This window comes from Harpia harpyja, chromosome 1 (genome assembly GCF_026419915.1).
Source record: "Harpia harpyja isolate bHarHar1 chromosome 1, bHarHar1 primary haplotype, whole genome shotgun sequence".
Taxonomy (NCBI): domain Eukaryota; kingdom Metazoa; phylum Chordata; class Aves; order Accipitriformes; family Accipitridae; genus Harpia; species Harpia harpyja.
Genome location: NC_068940.1, coordinates 66,177,409 through 66,200,262, shown reverse-complemented (window position 1 = coordinate 66,200,262; position 22,854 = coordinate 66,177,409). Strand labels below are relative to the sequence as shown.

The following is a 22,854-nucleotide window of genomic DNA, read 5'->3' as shown; positions in this document are numbered from 1 at the left end:
AACAAATATCATATTAGGGATGAGGGCACTACTTTTCTTCTTATACATGTATTATTATCCAACAAAATCCCATTCATCCTATTCAAAATTACTTTTAGGCTCCTGAAATCCATCACAGACATCTTCATTTAGAAAGAAACAACTAGGGGGAAAAGTTCTTTAAAAGATATCAAAAGATGCAATTCTATTCTGTCCTCTAGACAGATTCACCATCACCGCAGAATTTGCTTCAGTTTACTTTTGTAGTCCCCACAGGATGCTCTAGTGTTCAGAGGTCCACAAGGAGACTGACTGAGAAAAGCAATTACAATCTCCTTTTTCACAAAAGATCACAGAAAGCCAACCAGGCCTGGAAAAGCCACCGAGTTCTCATTCCAGCAGAGCCAAGGAAGGAAAAAGAAAGAGGTAGGGGACCAGGCATTCCCACCAGGAGATAAATTCATTCCTAAAGCCACTCCAGTAAGTTTGGCTTTCAGTTCTGCTGTTTAGCAGCTCCCAGTAAGAATTAAAATGCACATCACTGAAAAAAAAACAACCCACAACAACAAAAAACCAACCGAACTCAGAAAAAAACCCAAACCAACACAGAAAATCTTGCTGACCTCCCTCAGCAAAGTTCTTCCTCAAGATGCAATGAACTCTGCTGGCATAGAAACATAATTTAATTCTTCCTGCCCCATCAGTCTTGACACAAGGCCATTTGATTTCACAGTTCCAGCACTCGCAGTAGTTAGCAAGTTGTGCCATGCACTTTGTAGAGTGAAAAGCCATGACTGCAGCATGCCAAAGTCTAATCTGTGACAGGCATTTTCATTTCTGAAACTCTACACAGCATGCCTTGGATTGTTTGGTGCTTCCTTGGGGAGACTCAGTCTCTCCGCAAGGCAGTAGATAGGCCTGTGTGCACAGTCTGAACTCCGGGGCCTACAGATGCATCCTGAACATGTTCACTACCAGTACAATGCTAATCATAATTATCATGCGGGTATATGCTCTCTGCAGGATAAAAGGCTAGAAGAAAGCCCATGTTTAGATTGGACAGCAAACACAAGATCATAGCTGGAAGGCAGAAAACACATTAAAAAGTTCCATATAAAGCATATGTACAGATTAAAAACTGACCATCGTTGCCAAAAAACTGCATATAACCCCACCCACAGCTATACATACCTACACATAATTGTCAACTGCAAAAGGAATATGTGGTCTGGTGCCCCACCAGCATGACCAGTCACAGAGCCACTGTCTCATGTCTGGCCTTCTCCCCAGGGAAGTGCCGAATGCCCAGGCGCATTCCTCTTTCTTCACCCACCATTCATTATTGCTGTTGATGACTGGCTGTCATAGAAATCATAAAGTTCAATGATTTTTTGGAAGCTACTCCTCCTCCTGGGTCTAAGAAGTCTTAGATTTCAGCCAGGTAGCTTGACTCAACTGTTCAGAGGATGAATAAAGAGGAAACATAAATCACCACTGCTACTGTTGTATGTTTGTTGAGGCCATCCTAAGGAGCTAAAAACTCACAGCTGCTTTACTGAAAATGCTACGAATACACTGTCCAGAAGCTATTATCCTCTCCAGTAAATGGTGAGTCCATAGACAGTAATGTCTGTAGTCCTGTTTTGGCAGCATTTCCATTACAATTCCCTGTTTTAATGAAGAAGTAACAAGATTAAAAAATACTTTGGCTAGTAGACCTTCAAGTTCTAATACAGTATATTTTATTTACATTATAAATGTTGATGTCACAATTTTCCTCAACTTAAAAAAGGACAAAGATAAATTACTTTTAAAAGAAAAACTGTACCAAAGATAATTGTTTCAAATCCTCAGACTTATTTCTCTACTCTTTTTAAAAAAATGTATTATTTGTGCCATTAAAAGGAAAAGCTAATGTATTATTGTAACATAGGGATTCACAGAATTCAAGAGAACTAAGCCCATCTCAGAAAAGGGCAGCTATTCTCTCTGTGCATAACATAATCATATGCCCTAAACCCAATTATTTTCTCCCTCTGAAAGGTATTTAAGGATGTCATCTCTGTAGAGCCTGGCCCAGTGCCACCGAAAGCGCAGTGATGCACATTGTAGTCCATGAGAAACCTTCCATTTCATCTTAGGCTTGAAAACCTTGTCTAGAATCAAAACCCCAATTATGAAAGGCGTCAGGATGTTGAAAACAAGCCTTCATACATATTTTTGAACTATCGGTGTTCATCACATTTCCCAGTATTGCCCAAAACTTCACAAAAAACTAACAGTAGTCAAATCTGAGGGAAACCCTCAAGCTTTAAATGCAACATATGAAGGTGGTGAAATGGAAAGTTTTGGGGACTCAGGGGTATTCATCTCACATGTGTTTAACCATATACTGCAGTTACTGGTGGAAGTCACCACTTCTGAGACTGGTGGTGCAAACAGCACCCTGGAATTTTCTCCTTTCCTCCTCCAGCTTACTGAAGAGGAACCCAGAGCAAAGACAAGCTGAGACAGCCAAAACAAGGTGAGACACTTCATCCTTAGATTCAGACTGTTTTACACCAGATGCCTCATTTTAATCACTGTCCATATGTCTAAGTAAGCATAAACTACAGCAGAAGTAAGACTTGGACCTTCAAACCTTGTATCAGAAAGCACGTATTTTTCTGCTTATAATCACCCCACTGACATGAGAATGATTATGGTTGTCTTAATTGCCCCTACTTTGTCTTCTATGGGATGGCAGAATTAAAAAGGCAATTATCTTCAAGGATGAATGTACGTAAATATTGCTGCACAATATCCCCAGCCAGTGAATGTCGTTATTGAGTCTTGGAATAAAAAATGACAGACTTTGTTATGTTACCTTTTCCAGGGTGCCAGTCCCAACCCATCGCAGAGCTTAAAGCCTGGCTGCCTCCAACTCATGATACATCCAGAACGCATATTTTTTCCCCAATACTTTTTGTAATAACTAAGTTGGTGGTGCCATGTTCTGCTTGGGATGGTGGATGACAACCATCACGTCTGCACACTGGAATGCAGCTCTCATGGTAATTCCATCCAAAATCAAAGCAAGAAAGTTCTATGAAAGCAGAGTTTTAATGCATGCATCTAATGGGGAAACAAAATTACGGTGAACTAGTCCATAGTACATTACCTGCTTTATCTTTGATTTGAAGATTTTTTTTTCTTACATTTCTTTCTTCTATTTTTTTCTACCTGTATGGCATGTGCCCTCATTTAAGTCCCATGTATAGCACATGTCCCAGTAAATCGTCCCAATGCAGTTCAGAACTGTGGCACAAACTGCATGATTTGAGCAAGGAATATGTCCTTAAGCTCTGCATACAATTTGAAAGCTATGAAATACACCCTAAGAATAAATAAATAAAATGGAAATCTGCCATTTGAAAGTCAGTGAAAGCAAGCTTAGAGAGGAGAGTAATTTCTTCTTATTTATGATACAGTAAAAATTTTAAGGAGTATTATACAACACCACTGTATAATCATCAGGCCAGCAATTCTGTTGGAAAGTATTTTTCAAATGGCAGTTTTGGTTGCCTATATAAGAAACAGACAATGAAATAGAAACAGGTATTTCTAAGAAGGGCTTTGGAAAATGTCTCCCTATGCCCAGTATATACAGCAAATATAAATCTTCAGTAAAACACAGTTACGTTTAGGTAGTGTCTGCAGCTGCCTAACTTCTCTTCATCATTTGTGGAGAGGTGGTGGTAAACACTGCTCGTGACAATGACATAATTTGCTAGTGATAACCAACTATGACTAAATTCAAAATATTATTGAATCAAGATTTTCTGGCTAAGCTAACAGGATAAAAGTCTTAAGAAATGGTATTTGCTTTATTTTCCGGAGCTAAGGTCAAGCATGCTGAAGCTCCATGTTTTTTTTGAAAGGTGGAATTGGGCTAAACTCCCATTAGGGGACAAACTGACAGATTTAGACATTTGTTTAGTAACTTTGTAGTAATGTATCAAAGCCAATCTGTTGCAATTGCTTTTTTTATGTTTATTTCTACCAAAGGAGATCAGAAAAAAAAAAAAATCTATCAAAGTACTCAAATTCAAAACTGCTATCATGCACGTTGAACATGTCTGAATGCAGAACTAGCAGGAAAGGGGAAAGTGGTATTTTCCCCATTTTGGATGCTCCACAAAACAGGCTTCACTTAAATTTCTGTACTTTTAGAAAGACAGAGGTATTTGCTTGTTTTTCCCCTCCCAGTATATCACAGATAATACTCAGCTGCTGGGTTTATGAGGTATTTGCAGTTGTAACTCAACAGACAAATCCTTTGTTACAAACAGAGAACAAATAATGGGGATTTACAAAGCTGTAATTATACTGAGAGGTTTTATGCATAAGGATGTATTAAAAGAAATACTACACACAAAATAATTTTTTTTAAGAAATCCTCTGAGCATTATCACCACTTACACTAAGGATCCTTTTATAACGCTACCATAAAAGAGATTTTAAATGCATGTCATCCCTAAAGGATGCCTGCAGTCTCTGCCAAGTTGTCCTACGTAGGCTGAAGTTGGTAGTGTATACCTGTTTTATGGTTAGCAAATGATGATAAACGAGCAGAGCAAACTTTGAGCCCAAAGCGATAAACCACACTAAAGGTAGATGATGTACTCCAGCAACCAGCCAAAGCATGTCAGCTGCTGCAAAATGAAAGCAGAGACCAAAAAGTGGTGCCTGCAGTCCCCACCAGCCGACACCAAGCAGCCGCACGGTTGCGTGACGAGCACGAGCACAACAACTGACTGATGAGCCCACGCCGGCTACAGATCAGGCCACCGGCACATGAACGACAATGCATCAGCTGAGCAACACACCACCGAGGACGAAGACCACATTCTTGCTTTTGCACTGCTCCATCTGGTCAAGAAAGGCACCTGGACACGCAGGAGTGGGATGCCCTGACCCATGGTGGATGCAGCCAGTATTTTGGATCTCCTGTTTCACCAGCAGCCTCCTGAGGACAGGCGCTCCCTGAGCACCAGAGACCTGTGGCTGGCTGCACCCCATTCCCCAGGGGACCCGTACCAGTGACAGCTGTGTCTGAGGATGCTCTGAAGCAAACTGCCAGCCAGCTTGTCCCAAGACTAGAGAAACACAAAAGCAAAGATGACTTCAAGCATCCCACTGTCTGAATTAAAGAGGATGTCAGGTTTCACTTCAATATATTCCATGAGCAGAACATAGCTGAGAAGTTATTTTACAATATGGTGCACATTCTTTATTTAGTTATCGATGGCTACCACAATTTCTGTTCTTGTTAAGTCAGGAACATTTCTACGTCTCCTCACAATAAAACATTGAGCTGGGAATCACAAACAAAGTCAAAACATTTTGTATAAAGTTATCCTGAGATCCTTTTGACCCTACTGGCTTATTGTCAAACTAAAATAGGAGAATCTGACTGTTATTCAAGAAACTACAGTAAATAAACCTGGAATTACTTTCCCAAACCTCTTCTCTAAGATCAGTGATTCATTACCATGGTTTAAATTTTGTAAATAATTAATTATTGGTGGGCAGTAGCATGCAGAATTATGTATTGGGTTTTTAAGGTTACCCTTCAACACACCAAAACATATGACAAAAAACCCACTAGTTTATTGCTAATTGCTTTGATGGAGACAGACACTATGATTAATTAGATGGTCAAGAGAAATCCAGATCCAATGCAACAGACATCAATACCACGAGTAATGTGTCCCCCATGTAGAACCTTTTTTTCAATATATTAATTACAATGTTTTGACTTCTGGCACAGATCCCTGAATCAGACAGGGCTGCGGGAAGGCAGTGCGTCAGGAATGCGCAGGGAGAAATAAAGTGGTACGAGGCACGTGCAGCAAACCCATGGTGCATGGGGGCTGAGTGGTCCTGATTTGACAGGAGGGAGCAATGAGTAGCATCACCTCCACTATCCTTCCACATCATTGTAAAGCTGGTGGCGAAAAGAGATGCTCAAAGTCCGCTGGTAGAGGAGAGGGGCAGAGAAGCAACCCGGAGAGAATATGGGGGAGAGGCAGAGGTTCACAGTCTCCCAGCCTGATCACTCTGATGTGTGATTCCATGTCCATAGGCAATAGTAGACACAAAATATCCTGCTATCTCTTTTCTCTAATTTGTTCAGAAAAGGCTTCCATACTTGTTTTGCTTCCTGCTTATAAGGAAGGAATTCTCTTCTGCAAATGTATCAGAAGTACGATATGACAAAGCAACCGAATATTGCAGCTAAGCTACAATGGAGTAGAAATCTGCATTTTTCATTTTACAGACCAGAAGAGCTTTTGTTCCATGTAATATTTCAACACTGTTTGGTTTTTTTTATTTCAGGATCGATCTATGACTTTCGTATTTGGGATTGGTCATATGGACTATGTAATGGAAAAGCTCTCTAACTTATCTGAATCATATTTTTTTTTTGTTCTCCCGTGGTTCCAATTGTTCATCGTTAATTAGATCCAGCCATAACATCTCATTGTGCAAAAGGCATACTCTGTTTTAATCAAAATCTTGGACGACATTTTGGATGGCATCTTTAACAACTTGGACAGAATATTCTGTGGTTTCCTCACCGATGAAGAATCAAAATGATTAACTATGAACATGTTTTCTACCAAATGCTGACAGTTATTATCAGGTTATTTTGATGAACATCTGCCTGTTTCGTGGAACCATTTTAGATTTCCTTGCATTTTTTACCTGGTTTCTTCACTCAAAACAATAATGAACTGTAAACCTGTCCCATAGGATGCATCCATGGTAAACTCCTAAATAATTTTTTAATTTCTCGTTTTATGCTATGCTGAAAGTGATGCTGTAAACACAAAAGATGACTGTGATAGTCTCATCTATTTGAAATCAGACCTTTTTATTTACGACCTTCAAATTATTTTCCCCATTGTTTTAGCAGTGAAGAGAAACAGCCGGCATTTGTGAATGAAACACGCCAACAGGCTCACGCTTACGGACTGTCTTCGTACATGTATTTTGGTGACAAGGTACCAATTCAGATTGTCCTCACAGGTATTTACTGATGACAAAATTCTGAAAAATGTCTCCTTGGCAGGAATAAACATAGCACTCTGCTTTTTCCTATCGATATATAAATTGTCCTTCAGTGGCACTTTTGATTTTGGTGCTGCTGTTTTGACAACCCTTGCTAGGTTTTACATTTTGCTCCATAAGATTTACCCACTTCTTTTATGTCAGGCCACTCAGCAACTTCTTTCCTGCTGCCTCCCCCCACTACAGCCCCAAGGAATCACAGACTGACAAACTGATGTTTGCTGTTGCCTAATCACCTGTTTGTAGCAGCTCCATCACCAACTAAAAGCAAAAAAGGAGAAATAGCCACTAAATCAGTCAGTGTCGTTACGACTGCAAAGAGAAAATTACAGAGGATCCTATTATCCAGCTAGAATTGTCTAGAGTTTAGGAAACCAAGATCATAATAGCTTATAGCTATGCAACTACACCATCTGCCTGACTGTAGTACACAAATTAGCAAAATCTAACACGGTGTCTAGCCATCAGTTATTCCTGCTTGCCTTCCCTTTGCAAGAATACAGGCAATAATGCAATTGTTTTATAATAAATTACATTATATCATAAATTATAATACCATCACATCACATTGGATTATGTAATTACAGATAGATGTAAGAATTTGTTTGCTTTTAATCTTCTAACTTTTTCAAATTATGAAAAGCTTTCAATCACAGCCTGAAAGGAAATCTAGTAAGCTATATTTGCACATACGAGTGGTGATTTTGGATGCCTGAGTATTTCGCTGACAAACGGAAATGTCTTTAATGGAACCTTGTTTCCAGTAAGAACTGAATACCATCTTTCAGATGTTTTAGGTTATGTACTCTAAAACGGCCTTAAGCCAAATCATGAGTCACTTTTGAAAATTTAAGATGCTGTATCTAGTATCAAAAACCAGCAAAAAATACATTCTTTAACTATTATCAGTGCAGCACCATAATTTGGAGAAAATGAAAAGCCCACTTTGGTTCTTTGGTTGACTTCTTTCCTAAAACAAAACAAAACACCACAGCAAAGATTTTCAAATGACAAGTTTAAAAAAAAAAACAAACAAACCACCAAAACACACACACACACACACAAGCCTCTTTCTTAAATGGGCGAAAAAAGTCGTATTTTAGATTTCTCACAAATTCAACAACTTCTGCCTGTATTTTAGAAGAAAAATCAAAATAGTGGTAACAAAAGCTTGTCTACTTTTTTGATGTGGTGGTATGTATGCCACATCAGCCTACTTCAAACACTGTGCCTCTAGGAGTTTAAACTAAACTTACCCTATTTCTACCACTGAATATAAATGCTAAGGGTCAAAACCCCCCAAAATTTACCCAGCAAAACACAAGTAGCAGTTCACCTGCACAAGGCTTGAAGAACTGACATTTCAAAACTCTTCAATTCTGCTTTACCCCAAGTTTGTGTATGATTGCTTCTGTTGCACAGCACAAAATCCTGCATTCATGTGAAAAGGCACTGGAAAGCAGAGACTGGTGGCACAGCAGCCCGCTTCCTTGTTGCACAACTTTTATATTCGTAATTCCTAGCAAGTTCTGTAAAGTGACTGACAGACATAGGCTTTCGGGGAAAAAAAAAATTCAAGGTAGCTGAAATTGTGTTGGTTTACAGCACAGAAGACAGCAGCTCTATATGCCAGCACAGCAGGAAAAAACTCAATTGCTTTTGATACACAAGCATTTAGTGCAACTAGTATGATCTGCAGTGACATTTCCCCGTCTATTATGTAAGCCGAAAGCTAAACTTCTGCTTTTATACAGTATATTGCCTATCTCCAACACAGTGCCTTATCAGCTTTCTCTCCATTTTTAAGACAGTTTACTAGCACAGGAAGGGGGACTTACCAGACTCTTGAAATTCCTTCTAAAACTCCTGTTTTCTTCTGTTCTGTGTTTATGTTGCCATGCAGACATCAATTCAGCATGGCTCATATTCTATGTCCAACAACCTCCCTGAGAAGTTTAACTCTCCACAGAAAGTAATTTAAAAGTTAAAGAAAAAATCCAGGAAATTCCACAAAGAAAAGCTGGGATTTCAAAAATCAAGGACGGTCAATCCATTTACCGGTGTCATTCCCTAACACCTCTTTTTGTAGGTTTCAGGAAAAAAAGTGAAAAAAAGGAAGGAAATGGGTAGTTAGAGGCATCACCATTTTTATAACCCAGGTGTCACACAGAACATGAGAATATTTACCTTTGTGGCAGCAATTATCCCTGGAAAGACTTTCAAAATGGCATTCAGCAGCAGACTTAGAGAGATCAGGAACTGCCCGCAGAAAGAGCGAAACAGGTAATGACAGACCCACTCTAGTAAAACATCAGTTTATAACCCCAAGATACTTAAATTAACAGTTAATTCTTTCCCAATCTTTCTGTCCATCTACTGTTCTCCACCTCAGTGCTGCCCCTATGTAAAGCTGGTATCTTAATCCTAACCGTTTCAAGATAGCCAGCTCCAACAGACTGACTTGTTTTCAATGTATTTTGATAGACAAATAAAGCTCTCTAAGTGCCGACAAGTCTGCATATTTAAGATCCAGTACTCAAAGAAGCGAGTGATTAAAATCTAGTGATTTTGCAAGGCAAGTTCATAAGGGCTATAAATACAGCACATAGCATCAAAAGAGCTCATCAGCCAGACATCTGAGTACCAGAAGGAGATGCAAGGCATGAAAGAAATCAGACCTTCAAAAACAACATACCATATTGATTAGGCAACACTGGAAGAATGAGTCTTACAGGAGGCACTTTATTGTGTATATATGCCAAACATGTTTATGATTTCTCTTAAAAGACCGATCTTGCATTATCCTGATATTAACAGATAGTCGATGTCATGCCTGCTTTCCCACACTGTGTATCCCACAATAAACAACGCTGCCTGCATTAGACAGAGCATCCCTTCCAGGTACATATCGCCTCCTGAAAGGGTACTAAAACCATCCTACGCCGACATTTTCAGAGCCGGATCTCTGACGACTTTCCCAACCTGAGGCATAAGCATACAGCACACAAGCATGGATGGCGCTGCAGAGTTTGCCGGGCTACCGACGGGTGCAAGACGGACGCTGACCGCTCCCCCAGCTCCGCAGGCCGCGATGCAGCCTGGAAATGTCCCTCCCTCTTGAAGAACGGCACATTTCCTGAACCACGCCGCTGATGCCACCGCGCGCGTCTGACGGAAAGCCGCCTCTGCGAGAAGCCTTCTGGCAGGAGCACTGGGGCGGACTGAAGACAGCGGCCGCCGCCGTGCTAGCTCCCTGAGCACCCCAGGGTGCCTCACCTGGCAGTGTGGATGCCCAGCTCTCCCCTGACACAAAACCCTCCGCAGACAGAGCAGAGCACACGAGCGCGCCTGTGAGCTCCCCAGGACAGGATCAGAAGGTGGTGTGGAAAAGCATCGCACGAGGAGGACAGAAAGCCGTGAAACTGCTAACAAACTCGCTCAGAAACCTCATGACGCTCACGCAGGGAGCAGTGACCAGAATTTCATATACAAAATGTACCATCTACCCTATACCAGACAATGCTCTCAGTCTTCCGCTGAGATTTCGTACAGGGGCTGAGAAGACTGCCTATGCCCACCGGCTGGAGAGGACTGTGAAACCAGCAGCGGTCAATGCTCTGCTCTTTTTCAGCAAATAGATGCTGAATGAGACAAGCAATGGGAAAAAAAAAACTTAAGCTGTCTCAGTGCAAAGCGAATTTTTTTCCTCATTACGGCACAAAAAAACACGGCAGGGCTGTATTTCCATTTAGTTTTCTTTGGGTTTGCTTTCTTCTTTTATTTCAGACAGGTCTCGAGCTAGTAAGGCTGAGAGCAATCTCTTATTTACCTGGCAGACCCCAGCTGTGGGTAAGGTCCTCACATCACAGCAGCACTACTAACATTTTTTGCTCTAATTATTTTTGCCCAGTTTTCCATTCTCCAGGTCAAAAGCAAAGAATTGCTTCAAACACTTAACGGGGATGCCTCCTCCTAAAAAGAATAATCCAGAAAAACTGCAATTCAGAATTAATAGAGCCTCAGGTCTTTCCTACAGAGGCATTTTGAGTCCTATAAGCAGAGGACAGTTTTTCATTTATCAGGCAGCAGAAAGGGAAGGGCTTTCCATCAGATGAGTTTGAAATTCTTGGTCAAAGGTTAACTTGGTTTTTAACTTCAAAGTACAGAAAATCTTGGAGGCTGAAAGAATACAGGGGTAAGGGCTGCCCCGAAAGTAAAACTTCGGAGGGATGTTACTAACCTGAAACCAGGCGGTGAAGGCATGTAAAGCTGCTGCCTCTTGTATTACACCTTTCCTCACTCTTGGTTTCACAGACAGATCCTGAGAAGTGAAAAGTCAAAGTCTTCTTCAGAAAGTTTAAAATATAATCAGTTTTTTCTGGCTGGCAGCACCGAAGGAGGAAAGGCAGTTTCATTAATTAAGATCTGAACTTCTCCTTCAACTTCAGTTTTTCATGATGTTACTAGATATTTAAAAATATGGTACTCATTCATTGCAGGGTGCAGCACCCGCAGGGCAATGAGTAATGGTTTTACTCTTGCTTCGGTACTGGCAGCAGCATGTTGGACTGGAAAATGAACCTCTATTTCCTATCTATTTTTATAATCAGTTTATCTATCATCTGCTTAATTCTTACCCCCATATGCACGATAGAAACAAAACATTTAAGTCTCCGTACTACGCTGAAATACATTCACAATGCTGCCATTGACTCAGACAGCTAACTGGTGACACTGACTTGTAACTGAGGACACCATTTGGCCAAACAGGACATCTGTAGTCTGTATGAAAAATTCATGAGCTAAATCTTTTCACTTCTTTTATAAATAGGAGACAAAATGAGAGAGTCATCACTTAGCCAGGGAATGATTCAAAATCTAAACCTAGGATATCATTTTAAGAAAAGTAACTGGTAATAGAGACAAAGCATATTTTCTCCTCATAACTGAAAAAGGACAGGATTAAGTTATTTTATTTTATGCCATTTTTTTGCTTTCATTAATTTAAAAAGTATAAAATACCAACCAAACATAGCAGGAAGGTATCAGACACAAAACAGAAATCTGCAGTATTACATGTCCAGGTATATTTTGCTGCAGCCCTGAAGTCATACATGTTATTGAGTTCTGGTTTATTTGCAAGCTTTCCTGTTCCTCTAAACACAAACATTATTTTCGGTATTTTGTAACTAGCTCTATATTATGAGGTGATACTAGCTGTGGGGGTGACAGCTGGCAGGAACTTTTGAATCGAAGGGTCTCTTTCTAACTGATACACATGAAGCTCTGTATTAGCTCTCACAAGATGCACTGTTTACTAAAGATGATTACCCATGAGTAAATAATGAGTCATGATATCCTTAAAAAAGCAAACACACAGAGTTAAAGAATAATTTCTAACATGGGTAAACAGACAGCACTGAAAATTGAATCACTTATGTGCATTTTTCCTAATAAAGTGTCAAAATTAGAAAAGCTATAGAAAATAGCTATAATTAGATAAAAATGTTAAAAGATCTCGGAAAGACTGTATCTCTCTTCATATGACTATAAAGCACCATTTACAGACACACAAACAGGTAAATGCAGTCTTAAATATACGCAAGAACAAATGGAAGAAGGATTTTTATTTGGATGACACAACACAAACACACCATGGCAATTTTGTCATTCTCGATGGGTTACTACACTATCCTTATAAACAATGCAGACCATTGAAACGCTACATATCAGCAATCAGGCAGGAAAGCAGTACTGCAGATCTAACACTGTAATTATAACATGCGGGTAAACTGCTCATTTTTACTGTATGTTATCAGACGACTTCCTAGCACTTTGAGAATTTACTGTTCAGGAACTCATCTCCAGACAACCACTGACGGTGGTGAAATGCTCTCCCCTTCATTATTGCTACTTCCATATGCATCTTATTTCTAATGCTACTTTACACATTTCTAAGTTCACCATTAGGCTCCAAAAGTTTCTCTGGGGAGTACGACAGCAGAATGAAGATTATGAAAAATATGCTTATATCAAGTCCCTTCAAAACGCCATTTGTCTGTAAGGACTTCGCCTACAACAGTTTGCTCCCAGCCTTTCTGCACAGCCTCCCAGACACCTGTGAAGCTCATCAGCGGTTTTAAAAGAAAAAACAAATGGCAGCTAGTGATCCTTGTGACATCTCAGCAGCTGTGAGTGGTGGTTCTGCAGTGACAGCAAGAGTTAAAGATCATAAGCATAGTCATAAACATAACCGCGCCTTTTCATATAACCTTCTGAAATGTTTTCTTGTAAGCACTAAGGCAGAACAACCTGGACTCTCAAAAAAAAATAAATAAAATATTTAAGGACAATCAAATTTAAGGACAGTAAGGAATTACGTGAAGATTGGAAAAACCATGCACCTAACCTGCTTTCTTTGTGAACACCGCTGCATTAGAAAAAGATCCAGATTGAAAGTTGAAATGGATGTTGTCCAAATTTAGGACTAATGCTCTTTACTTGACATGCTACATTCTGAAATTAAGGAAGCCAGGATGTATTTGAAAATTTCATGAGGATGAAATAGTCGCGTTAGATTTCTTTGGGAAGTTGGGAAGAGCACTGATGTTTTACCATGACACCTCCGTTCAAGGCTGGGTATGGCCACCACACTTTGGGGAGCACTGCCCAGCTGGGATATCCAAGCAACTAGGGGAACATACACCAAACCTCATAGTTCTGACATGGAGACAGGAGTGCTTTTTCCCCTCTCTTCCCTGCGTACTTCTCCTAGCATATTGGTCTTGAAATATAATCTCTTGTGCTTTGACCAACCTGCAACCTCCATATAGTTATTCACAGTTCAGTTTTTTGAGATTATGTGATTTTAAATCACAAGTTTCTAAAAAGTTGTCGTAACATTTTAAATAGCATTTTTTAGAGAAGAACCAGACAGCTAGTGAGATGGCCAACCACAGAATGGATCACACAACCTGTCCTACAAGTTTCTTAAATTACAGACACTTACACTTCTGAATCAGGGTCATATGTGCATGTAACCTGCAATTCTACGAGGTACTCCTCACTTTTTGGCTGACAGATGATTGGTAAGATCACTGAGAAGGCACTGAGTAGCTTTAGCTGCCACTGATCATAACAGAAAAGATGGCACTTCTTCCCCAACAATCCTCAAAACTTAAAACACTACCATAAAGAAAAGGAAAAAGGAAGAAAAGATGAGTGCAATCGGAGCACTTCAACTAGAATAAAGACCCCTTTAGGGCACTTTAACTGCCAGTCTAAAGCTTAAACGCAAAATGAAATAAAATCTAAAATGTCACATGGCACTTGCAAGATTATATACGCCTACATTAGGCAAATACAACAGAATCCTATTTTTGCTGTATTTTGCTTTATATTATTGCAAATATTTAACGAAGAAAAAATATTACACTAAAAATAGGAAATACTTCAACATGAGTATTTTCCTTTTTTCTTTTCATGATGTAAATGGTCCACATTCTCCATATTGTTACACTACAGTTAAATTAGGTCAAGGGCATTATTAAGTGTTCAAAACCAGAACATGTCACAACTATCAAAAATGATCATACAAGAGGGGACTTCAGTAGCTGCCTATCCCTCATTCTACCAAAGTTGTATCATTCCATATTATGCAGCTGCTGGTGCTTTACACAACTTAGATTCCTATCGATCACTTCCAAGGTGATTAACACCATCACACACAGACTAACATCTTAGATCCATCCCTTCTAATAAGTAGATCCCTTCGTTAAAATCAAAAAAACACTTTCACTTTTCACAGTTACCCTTTACAACTACTTTCAGACAGTTCAGACACAAGTTGCCAATATACATGTACCTTGCAGTCTTTGCTAATGTCATTTTCCTTTCACTGCCTCTATTATTTTTCCAACTCCTCACTGAACTCTCTTCTGTTTAATCTCTTCTGGTTAGAAAAAAATAAAAAAAATAACAAAGGGTACACAAAAGGGAACGCAATGTTCTAGGACTGGGCTTATGTGAGCCATAGGAAAACGGTACAAAGATGAGAAGAGCTGGGATTGCCATAGCGTGACGTCATGACCTCTGTCTACAGCCATAAATTATATCAGCAAAGCAACAGTGTTCTGCATGACCCTCTATTGCTTAATTTTTTCTCTCTTTTTTTATTATTACCGTGCCTGTGTCTGCTTTACTGAGTCTAGTTACTCCCTCCAATTTGATAACGGTCTCACCAAACATGTCTCTCTCCTGCACATCCAAGCAGAAGACCCAATTTTACTGTCAACACAGCCAGATCAAAGCAGCTAACCTGTTATGGAAACATCAAGGCCAACACCCTAATAATGTCCCAATTTCTTATGTTAACCAAAGCGATAAAATTATTCTTAATTAACAACGGGTAATTCAGCAGAAACATAACTTCAAGATAAATGCCGACAGAAAATTAAATGTATTGACTTAAAAATACGATGCATTTGCTACCAGAAATTCAGCTACTGAACTACAAAATGTTCAAAAGATACAAAAATATGTGCTATGCTGCATATCCAGAGATAACAAAATAGTATAGTATCTTAGTTCAGGAGGTTTTGTTATATTTGTTGAATTACATAATGTTGATTAGAAGACATTAGCTTGGATTAGAAAGGGAAGAGCATTAATTGCTTTAAATATTAATACCACTGGCTAACTGACATATAAAGGTATAAGGAGTCTAATACTGAGTTTTCACAAACTTTCACCAAGTTTTTCATAAAGACATCAGTAAACAAGAAATACAACGAAATTCACCAATGAGATTCCACATTACATCAGAAAAAAAAGCAAGTGATATAGCAAAAGTCTGAAGAAAAACAAACAAGAGCACGGTATAAATTCAATCCCTAAATCAAGATATTAGGCTTGACATATACAGATGCAGATGGCTGGGTATACTGATTCCAAATTTAGTACTGGAGATAAAGTTATTTCTATCTTAAAAACACTCTGTAAGCAGATCATTTTGCTCACAAAACTGTTGAACTTTGGAAAATATTAAGCTTGTATCACCTACCTTTATTCCTGCCTTTCTCATTTCTCACGCAGTAATAACCCCTGAAGTCAGTCTCAGCTGTACTTAAACTAAGTTTCATTTTGGAGTCCTGACCCCCTGATTTCAAACATTGCAGGAAATTCTGTATTTACTAAAAATACAAAATGTTGACTGAATTTCAAAATTCATTGTTGGGATTGTAACTTTTTTTTCCTGACGTATCACTTCTGGGCACTACTTAAGGTCATAATCTGCCTTTGATACTCACTGAGACTTTTTCGCATGGAAATGACACAGTAATTCCACCTCTGTGATATTATTAAAAAGGTAGCTCATTCACTACTAGGAACATTATTGAAGAAAACACATCCTCAGTAAATTAACAGTAAAGTACCACAAAGACCGCTGGCATCTGTTGGCTATATCCTAGTAGCTCAGATTTGCCGTTCTGATATTGTATATAAAAGGAGTAACACCAGACATTTTTTCTGACTCAATTAAAAATCACCCATCCAAAAATACAAAAAGCATGCAACAAACATGAATCCCCAAAGATTATCCTCAATACAGATAAGCTCAGCAAAAGTAAGCATTTAGACTGTAACTTCTGATCTGCCCATCTGCTTTCCCCACTTAGCCTTGCTCTACAGATGGGAAAACAGGTGAGGTCTTGAATTACTCATATGTCGCTCTGTAGTTTTGCCCACACCCTTCTTCCTGTTACACCATCACCCAAGTGTTGTGAAATCTGGATCTCCTAACAGAGATTGCAGCTCTTAACCTTCACACAGCAATAGGTAAAGCTTAGTCCTATCCTACCCCATGCTTTGCAACATCTGCCAGGCTGAATCTCTCAAATTCTTCCCGCCTACTGCTCTTTCTGGGTTTAAATACTTGTTCTCTTAAAGATGAAAAAATGACATTGAGGTTTTCACATTCCTAATTTGCAAATTGTTTCAAGCTCTTTTAGATCAGATTACTTTCGAAAGCAAACATAGGAATACTATACTACTCTCATTTCCCAAACACAGACTGGCTCATGACTGTGCAGGGCACACAATGCATTTGCTTCTTTCAGCTGCCCATGTTCACAAATGGCTTTCACTGACTTCAGGACATCTTTGCAAAAGTACGGGATGTTCCACTCATCCAAAGCTATTTAAAGGAGCAAGACCTAAAGAAATATTGACATGATTAGGCATGATGTATAAGGAAATCCTTAGCAACAAAACATTACAAAAACCATCCAGACTTCAGATTTGATCTGGTAGATCTGGACTTATGAGTAGTAAAGGTCTGCCTTTAAATATCTTTCTTGCACCATCAATTAATTAATTCAGCTGCAGACTTATGATCATCAAAATGGACTATGGCTATATCTACACAAACATGTTTTGAAGAGACTGAGCTCAAGTTATAACTTGGCTTTGAGTTGAACTTCACAAAGAGGAGTCCAAACTTTTTTGTCTTTGTCACTGTTTAACCCCAGCTGGCAACTAAGCACCACACAGCCCCTTGCTCACCTCCCTCACAGTGGGATGGGGGAGAGAATCAGAAGGGTAAAAGTGAGAACACTCGTATGTTGAGATAAAGACAGTTTAATAGGTAAGGCAAAAGCCATGCACGCAAGCAAAGCAGAACAAGGAATTAATTCACCACTTCCCATGGGCAGGCAGGTGTTCAGCCATCTCCAGGAAAGCAGGGCTCCATCACGCCTAACGGTTACTTGGGAAGACAAAGGCCATCACTCCGAACGTCCCCCCCTTCCTTCTTCTTCCCCCAACCTTATATGCTGAGCATGACATTGTATGGTCCGGAATATCCCTGTGGTCAGTTGGGGTCAGCTGTCCCAGCTGTGCCCCCTCCCAACTTCTTGTGCCCCCCCAGGCTCCTCGCTGGTGGGGTGGGGTGAGGAGCAGAAAAGGCCTTGGCTCTGTGTAAGCCCTGCTCAGCAGTAACAAAAACATCCCTGTGTTACCAACACTGTTTTCAGCACAAATCCAAAACATGGTCCCATACTAGCTACTGTGAAGAAAATTAACTCTATCCCAGCCAAAACCAGCATAGTCCTATTGCACGTTACGCTTGCCCACACAGTGAGCAATATCCTGTCAGCAATCCACTTCCCCTTTGCCTTCTATCTCCAAGGTAAACTGCTGACAAGCCTTCCTGCTAGTCCTCATAAGTTGAGGAAATCAACTATGTAAAAAGTATGGAGAAATAGAAAGCTTTTAGAAAAAAGGCAGCCTCCAGTGTTGTTGCAAAACACGGGTTAAACTGATGTGACCTTACATCACAGGCATGAATTTTCAGCTGCCATTTGTGGATGAGCTCAAGCTATGAGCAAAGGTAAGGAGATGTCCGGTACATGTCTTGGCTGCCAGCCAGTGTCTACATTGGCCTCCACAGGGCTGCCCCATGAGTAGGTGTTGTAGTAATGGGAGAGGGAAGATTGTCTGCTCAAGTTCAGGTTTTGTGGCTGCAATCCCACCATTTTCTTGCTTTCAGAACTTGGCTTTCTTGCTGGAGAGACACATAACTCTAGAAAGAGATCTCTAGAAAAGCTCTGGGAGCCAAACTGGGAAGCAAAGGTCAAGGGAGAAAGGAGGGCAAGGGTTCATAGAGTAGTTTGCTTATGTAAATTTGGCTTTTTACACTTACATTCCTATGAGCAAAGCATGATCAGAAAATGACTCCTAAATAGCAGCCAAGTCCTGGCTACTTTTTATGCCCGTATGACTTTTTCTACTGGATCAAAGGCAATGATCCTGAGCATTGGCCCCTTATGTGCAAATGTGAGAGCACAAATTCTGGTTCTAAGTTTTAAGTAAGCTCACAATTTCGATGTGTGCATGCAAAATACATCTAAGGCACTTCCTAAAGTTACAGAGCAGCTTCATTTGTTTGTGTAGACAGAAGTAGTAAGATTTGCTCTCTGTTATTTTGGTATGAATTCATAATAGTTTTACTGACTCCCCTGAAGTTCTTGTGGGCAAGCCTGGCAGACTAGCTTATTTTTAAAGTGTGCTCTACACTTCCCATTAAATGAATCTATCTTAAAATATTTTTTACTTCACTCATCTCTCACCAAGTGAACTGCAATTCCCCATATCAGACTTCCCATCTCAAGACGAACTTTTCCAGAAAGTTTCAGTCACAGAATAGCTGAGACTGGAAGGCACCTCTGGAGACTGTCTAGTCCACCCCCCTGCTTAAGCAGGGTCACCTGGAGCAGGTTGCCCAGGACCATGTCCACCTGGGTTTTTAATATCTCCAAGGATGGAGATGGCACAATCTCTCTGGGCAATCTGTGCTGGTGTTCAACCAGTCAAAATGGTCTTGCTATTTCTGCAGAAGTAGCCAAAGGAAATGTTCTTTTTTTTCCTACATTGAAAAATTTTAGACTCTTTTTCTTTCAACTATTTGAGTTCTCCTACTCCTTGGAACAGAACCTGTAATTTGGCAAGCAAGGCCCTTATGACAAGAATTAATCCTGCTATCCCTCTGAAAACCTAGTCAGAAAGGGAAAATGGGTGAGAGGGGCTTGCCAAAGTTTATTTGTGCTCCACAAAAAAATTTTATGGTATTTGGAAAAAAAAAACTTGTTTCATTCAGATTCTTGAATTTACCAGCTATCAGCTATTTCAGAAGATCTGAAGACATCTGAAAACAGAAGGAAGCACACTATATATAGATATGTTTCTCCATATACATAGCTCCATGCCAGGTAATAAAGACTGTAAAGAAGCCAGCACAGAGCCCGAAGGCCAGAGGTATGGTCCTGGCTGCAGAAACAAGTGTGGCCAGGTCTGCCCTCTCCCCCAGGACAGCCCAGTGAGCCTACAGAAGTTCAGCCCCTTGCCAGCCAGCCGGCCAAGGTGCCTGCCCCATGCCCCTCGGACTGCTGTCCAGCAAACCCAGATAGACTGGGATAAAGGAGGAGAAGCCAAAGGAGAGCAGCTGCCTGGCACATCAACCCTTGGTCTGGGGCACTTTGGGGAAAGCCTCCTAGTCCCTCCTCCTCTAGTCATCAGACCAGAACCGTGACCTGGACAGGCTGGCAAGGCTCCATCCACTCCGCATCCTCTGGTTTGGAGCTACGAAAGCCCCTCACCAACAGACGCCAACAAGAGCGCTCTCGAAGCCTGGCTGCTGGGCGCTAACCCCTTCTGCCTCTCATGAAGAAGGCAACGTCAGGGCTTGATGTACTGTTAGACAGATGGGGAAAACACTCCACAACCACAGCTGACAGGCTCGATCACAACCAGGTTCGACCATAAACAGTGAACACTGACAGCACTCAGAGCTGTGCTGCAAATGGAGGCCTGAAGGCGAACACCTGTAGGTCCATGTAAGAAACAGGCAGTCTGCCCTAAAGAGAAAGTAAGGCAGCGGACAGAAGGAGATGGAAGCAGCACAGGAAGGGAAGCACCTTAGCCTAGCTGTCCCTCTCCCAAGTATCCTACGCCAAAGCAAGCCGTCTTACCCACATCACTGCAGGTAGTACAGGGAGACCAGGAGGGCTAGCTCAGGGAACAGCTCGATAGAGAGGGTATGACCAGAGCCCTCCTTCACTCAGGAATTAGGGAATCCAGCACTTCCCTGCCCCAGGCCACACCATCCCCACCCACGCCCAACTTCCTAGCAGAGAAAGCACTTCTACCTTCGCAAAACTGAAGCGTGTTTTGATACAAGGCCTCTTGAAGAGATCACAGTAGAAGATCCTTCTGCCTCGCAAAACACGCTCCCACCATCCACCGACCGGAAAGGCATGGCCAGAATGGCTCCAAGCACATTCCCTGCATCCCACCAGGAGAGCGACAGTGGGTAAGATTCATCTTCCCTTGGTAGAGGATGAAGCAAAAGGGCTTCCCAGGAGGCCTGACTATCAAACCAGTCTCTGGGTTCTCCCAGAGTTCAATGGAAATGAAGACAGCTACCATCAAGATGGTATACTGTGCAGCAACCTACTTGGCAAGAAAGAAGGCTTCATACATTTCAGAGGCTATCACCATTTTTGCCAAAGTCTCACAGTACGTGCCAGTGATCACATACAGACACAGCAGAACGGCCAAGTGAGGGGGGCAAGGGAGGGAGATGCCAAAAGGCAGTGGGACTGGGGACAAAAAAAACCACCACCGCCACCAAAGAACCCCACAACAACAACAACAACAAAGAACCCAACACTCAGTAATGCAGAAAGACGAGAAGACAAAAGCATAAGGTCTGGTCAACACAATGGCAAGCAGGACTCTTGTCACTGACCTATCCCTTTTGGTGGCAAGAAGACCCTGTCAGAGGGAGCCAGGCAGCAGATGACTCCAAGGACAATGCAACCCACTCTGCCAACAGCAGGAGCGTGGTACCTGCCTTCAACATCTGCCAGATTCAGCAACCAGGGCAACTGACAGGACATCCCACGGGGAAATGAGGCTGGGGATGCCATCTCCATGCATAGGACTCTTCAAGGAAAGAAAATGTCTTTAGCATCCCTGTCCAATTGCTGGCAAAGGAGAAAAGTGTAAAGTATCTGAGGCAGGAGGCTTTGGGGTGAAAAAAAAAAAAAGGCAGCTGAACAGTTTACAACAGTTGAATGCTAAGTTGGATAATCAGGTTTGATCCCTTCATGATGCAGAGCTAAGTGATTTTCAACTCAAAATTCACAATAACCAGTGACAAATTACTGTTACATGTGTACAACTTACAGGCAAGGACCACATGCTCCCCATATTCTATGTTACCAGCTGCGTTCCCTATGATCTGATGTTCAGAAGTTTCATAGATTCAAATAAAGTTAAGAAAACTGTAGTTTTCAAACACAACTATTACTACATAACGCTAAGCACCCTGAAAAGTGAAGCAGTACCAGCCATGGACTCTAAACCTTAGTTTATCTGCATATACCCAAAGACACCTGAATTAAGGCTGCATAACCAACCTTAATTCCGGTATTTGTTTTCCTTAGTGCTTGACATTATAACCTTAATAATCAGCAACTTATGCAGTTAAACAGTTGATACAAGTCCTCTGGCCCAGCTAAGCTGTTTTATTCTGGTCACATAGAGCACTTCAGTAAATCAAATCACTCCAGTAAGTCACATCAGTGAAACAGGCACAACATAAAATACATGCAGTTCAACACTGCATAGGAAGTACCCTGTGTTCCAGATATAATTTTCTCTATATTTGTAGAAATAAAACTATACTTTAATATTTAATGGAAGTAATTATTTTGCTTTAAAAATGAAATTTTCCACACATATTTTATAGGCTAATACTCTTCTAATGCGTATGTGCATGGGCATGTATATTCTGGATTTACATGGATACAACTCTGCACAGAATCCTTCCCTGTTTATCTAACTGGATAATGTGTTTCACCTTATCTTTTTTAGGAGAATAAATGCAATATGGAAAGTAAGACCCTAACTTAAAAAAGAAGGCTCAAGATAAACCCTTCCATCTCCTGCAGCCATGAACAAAGTTATTCTAAGCCTTATACAGAAACGCTACAGCTCCTAATTACACTTTGAAGCACCTTGCACACAAACACACCCTATTTTTTAAAAAGATGTTTGAAATATTAAAAAAAAGAGCCAGGAATAAGTTAATAAACCATGGAAATAAAATTATTTTAATGTAAAGCTAGAAAACAGATGGTATGATGTCACATGAAGGCAATCCTACCTGTCAAGAGTTGCAAGGAGGTAGGCAAATGG

At 40.7% G+C, this 22,854-nt stretch overlaps 1 protein-coding gene across 7 annotated transcripts in view; it reads right to left on the bottom strand.

Moving 5' to 3' along the window:
- The window catches only part of THRB (thyroid hormone receptor beta), a 182,707-nt gene that overhangs the window by 140,359 nt on the left and 19,494 nt on the right, over positions 1-22,854 (bottom strand). The window contains exon 1 of one of the 7 annotated variants that reach the window (XM_052798097.1): positions 11,336-11,364. The exons of the other annotated variants lie outside the window; for them this stretch is intronic. The gene's annotated coding sequence lies outside the window, so the exon portion shown is untranslated. Of the gene's footprint in view, positions 1-11,335; positions 11,365-22,854 lie in introns of those variants that run through there. 7 annotated transcript variants of the gene reach the window in all.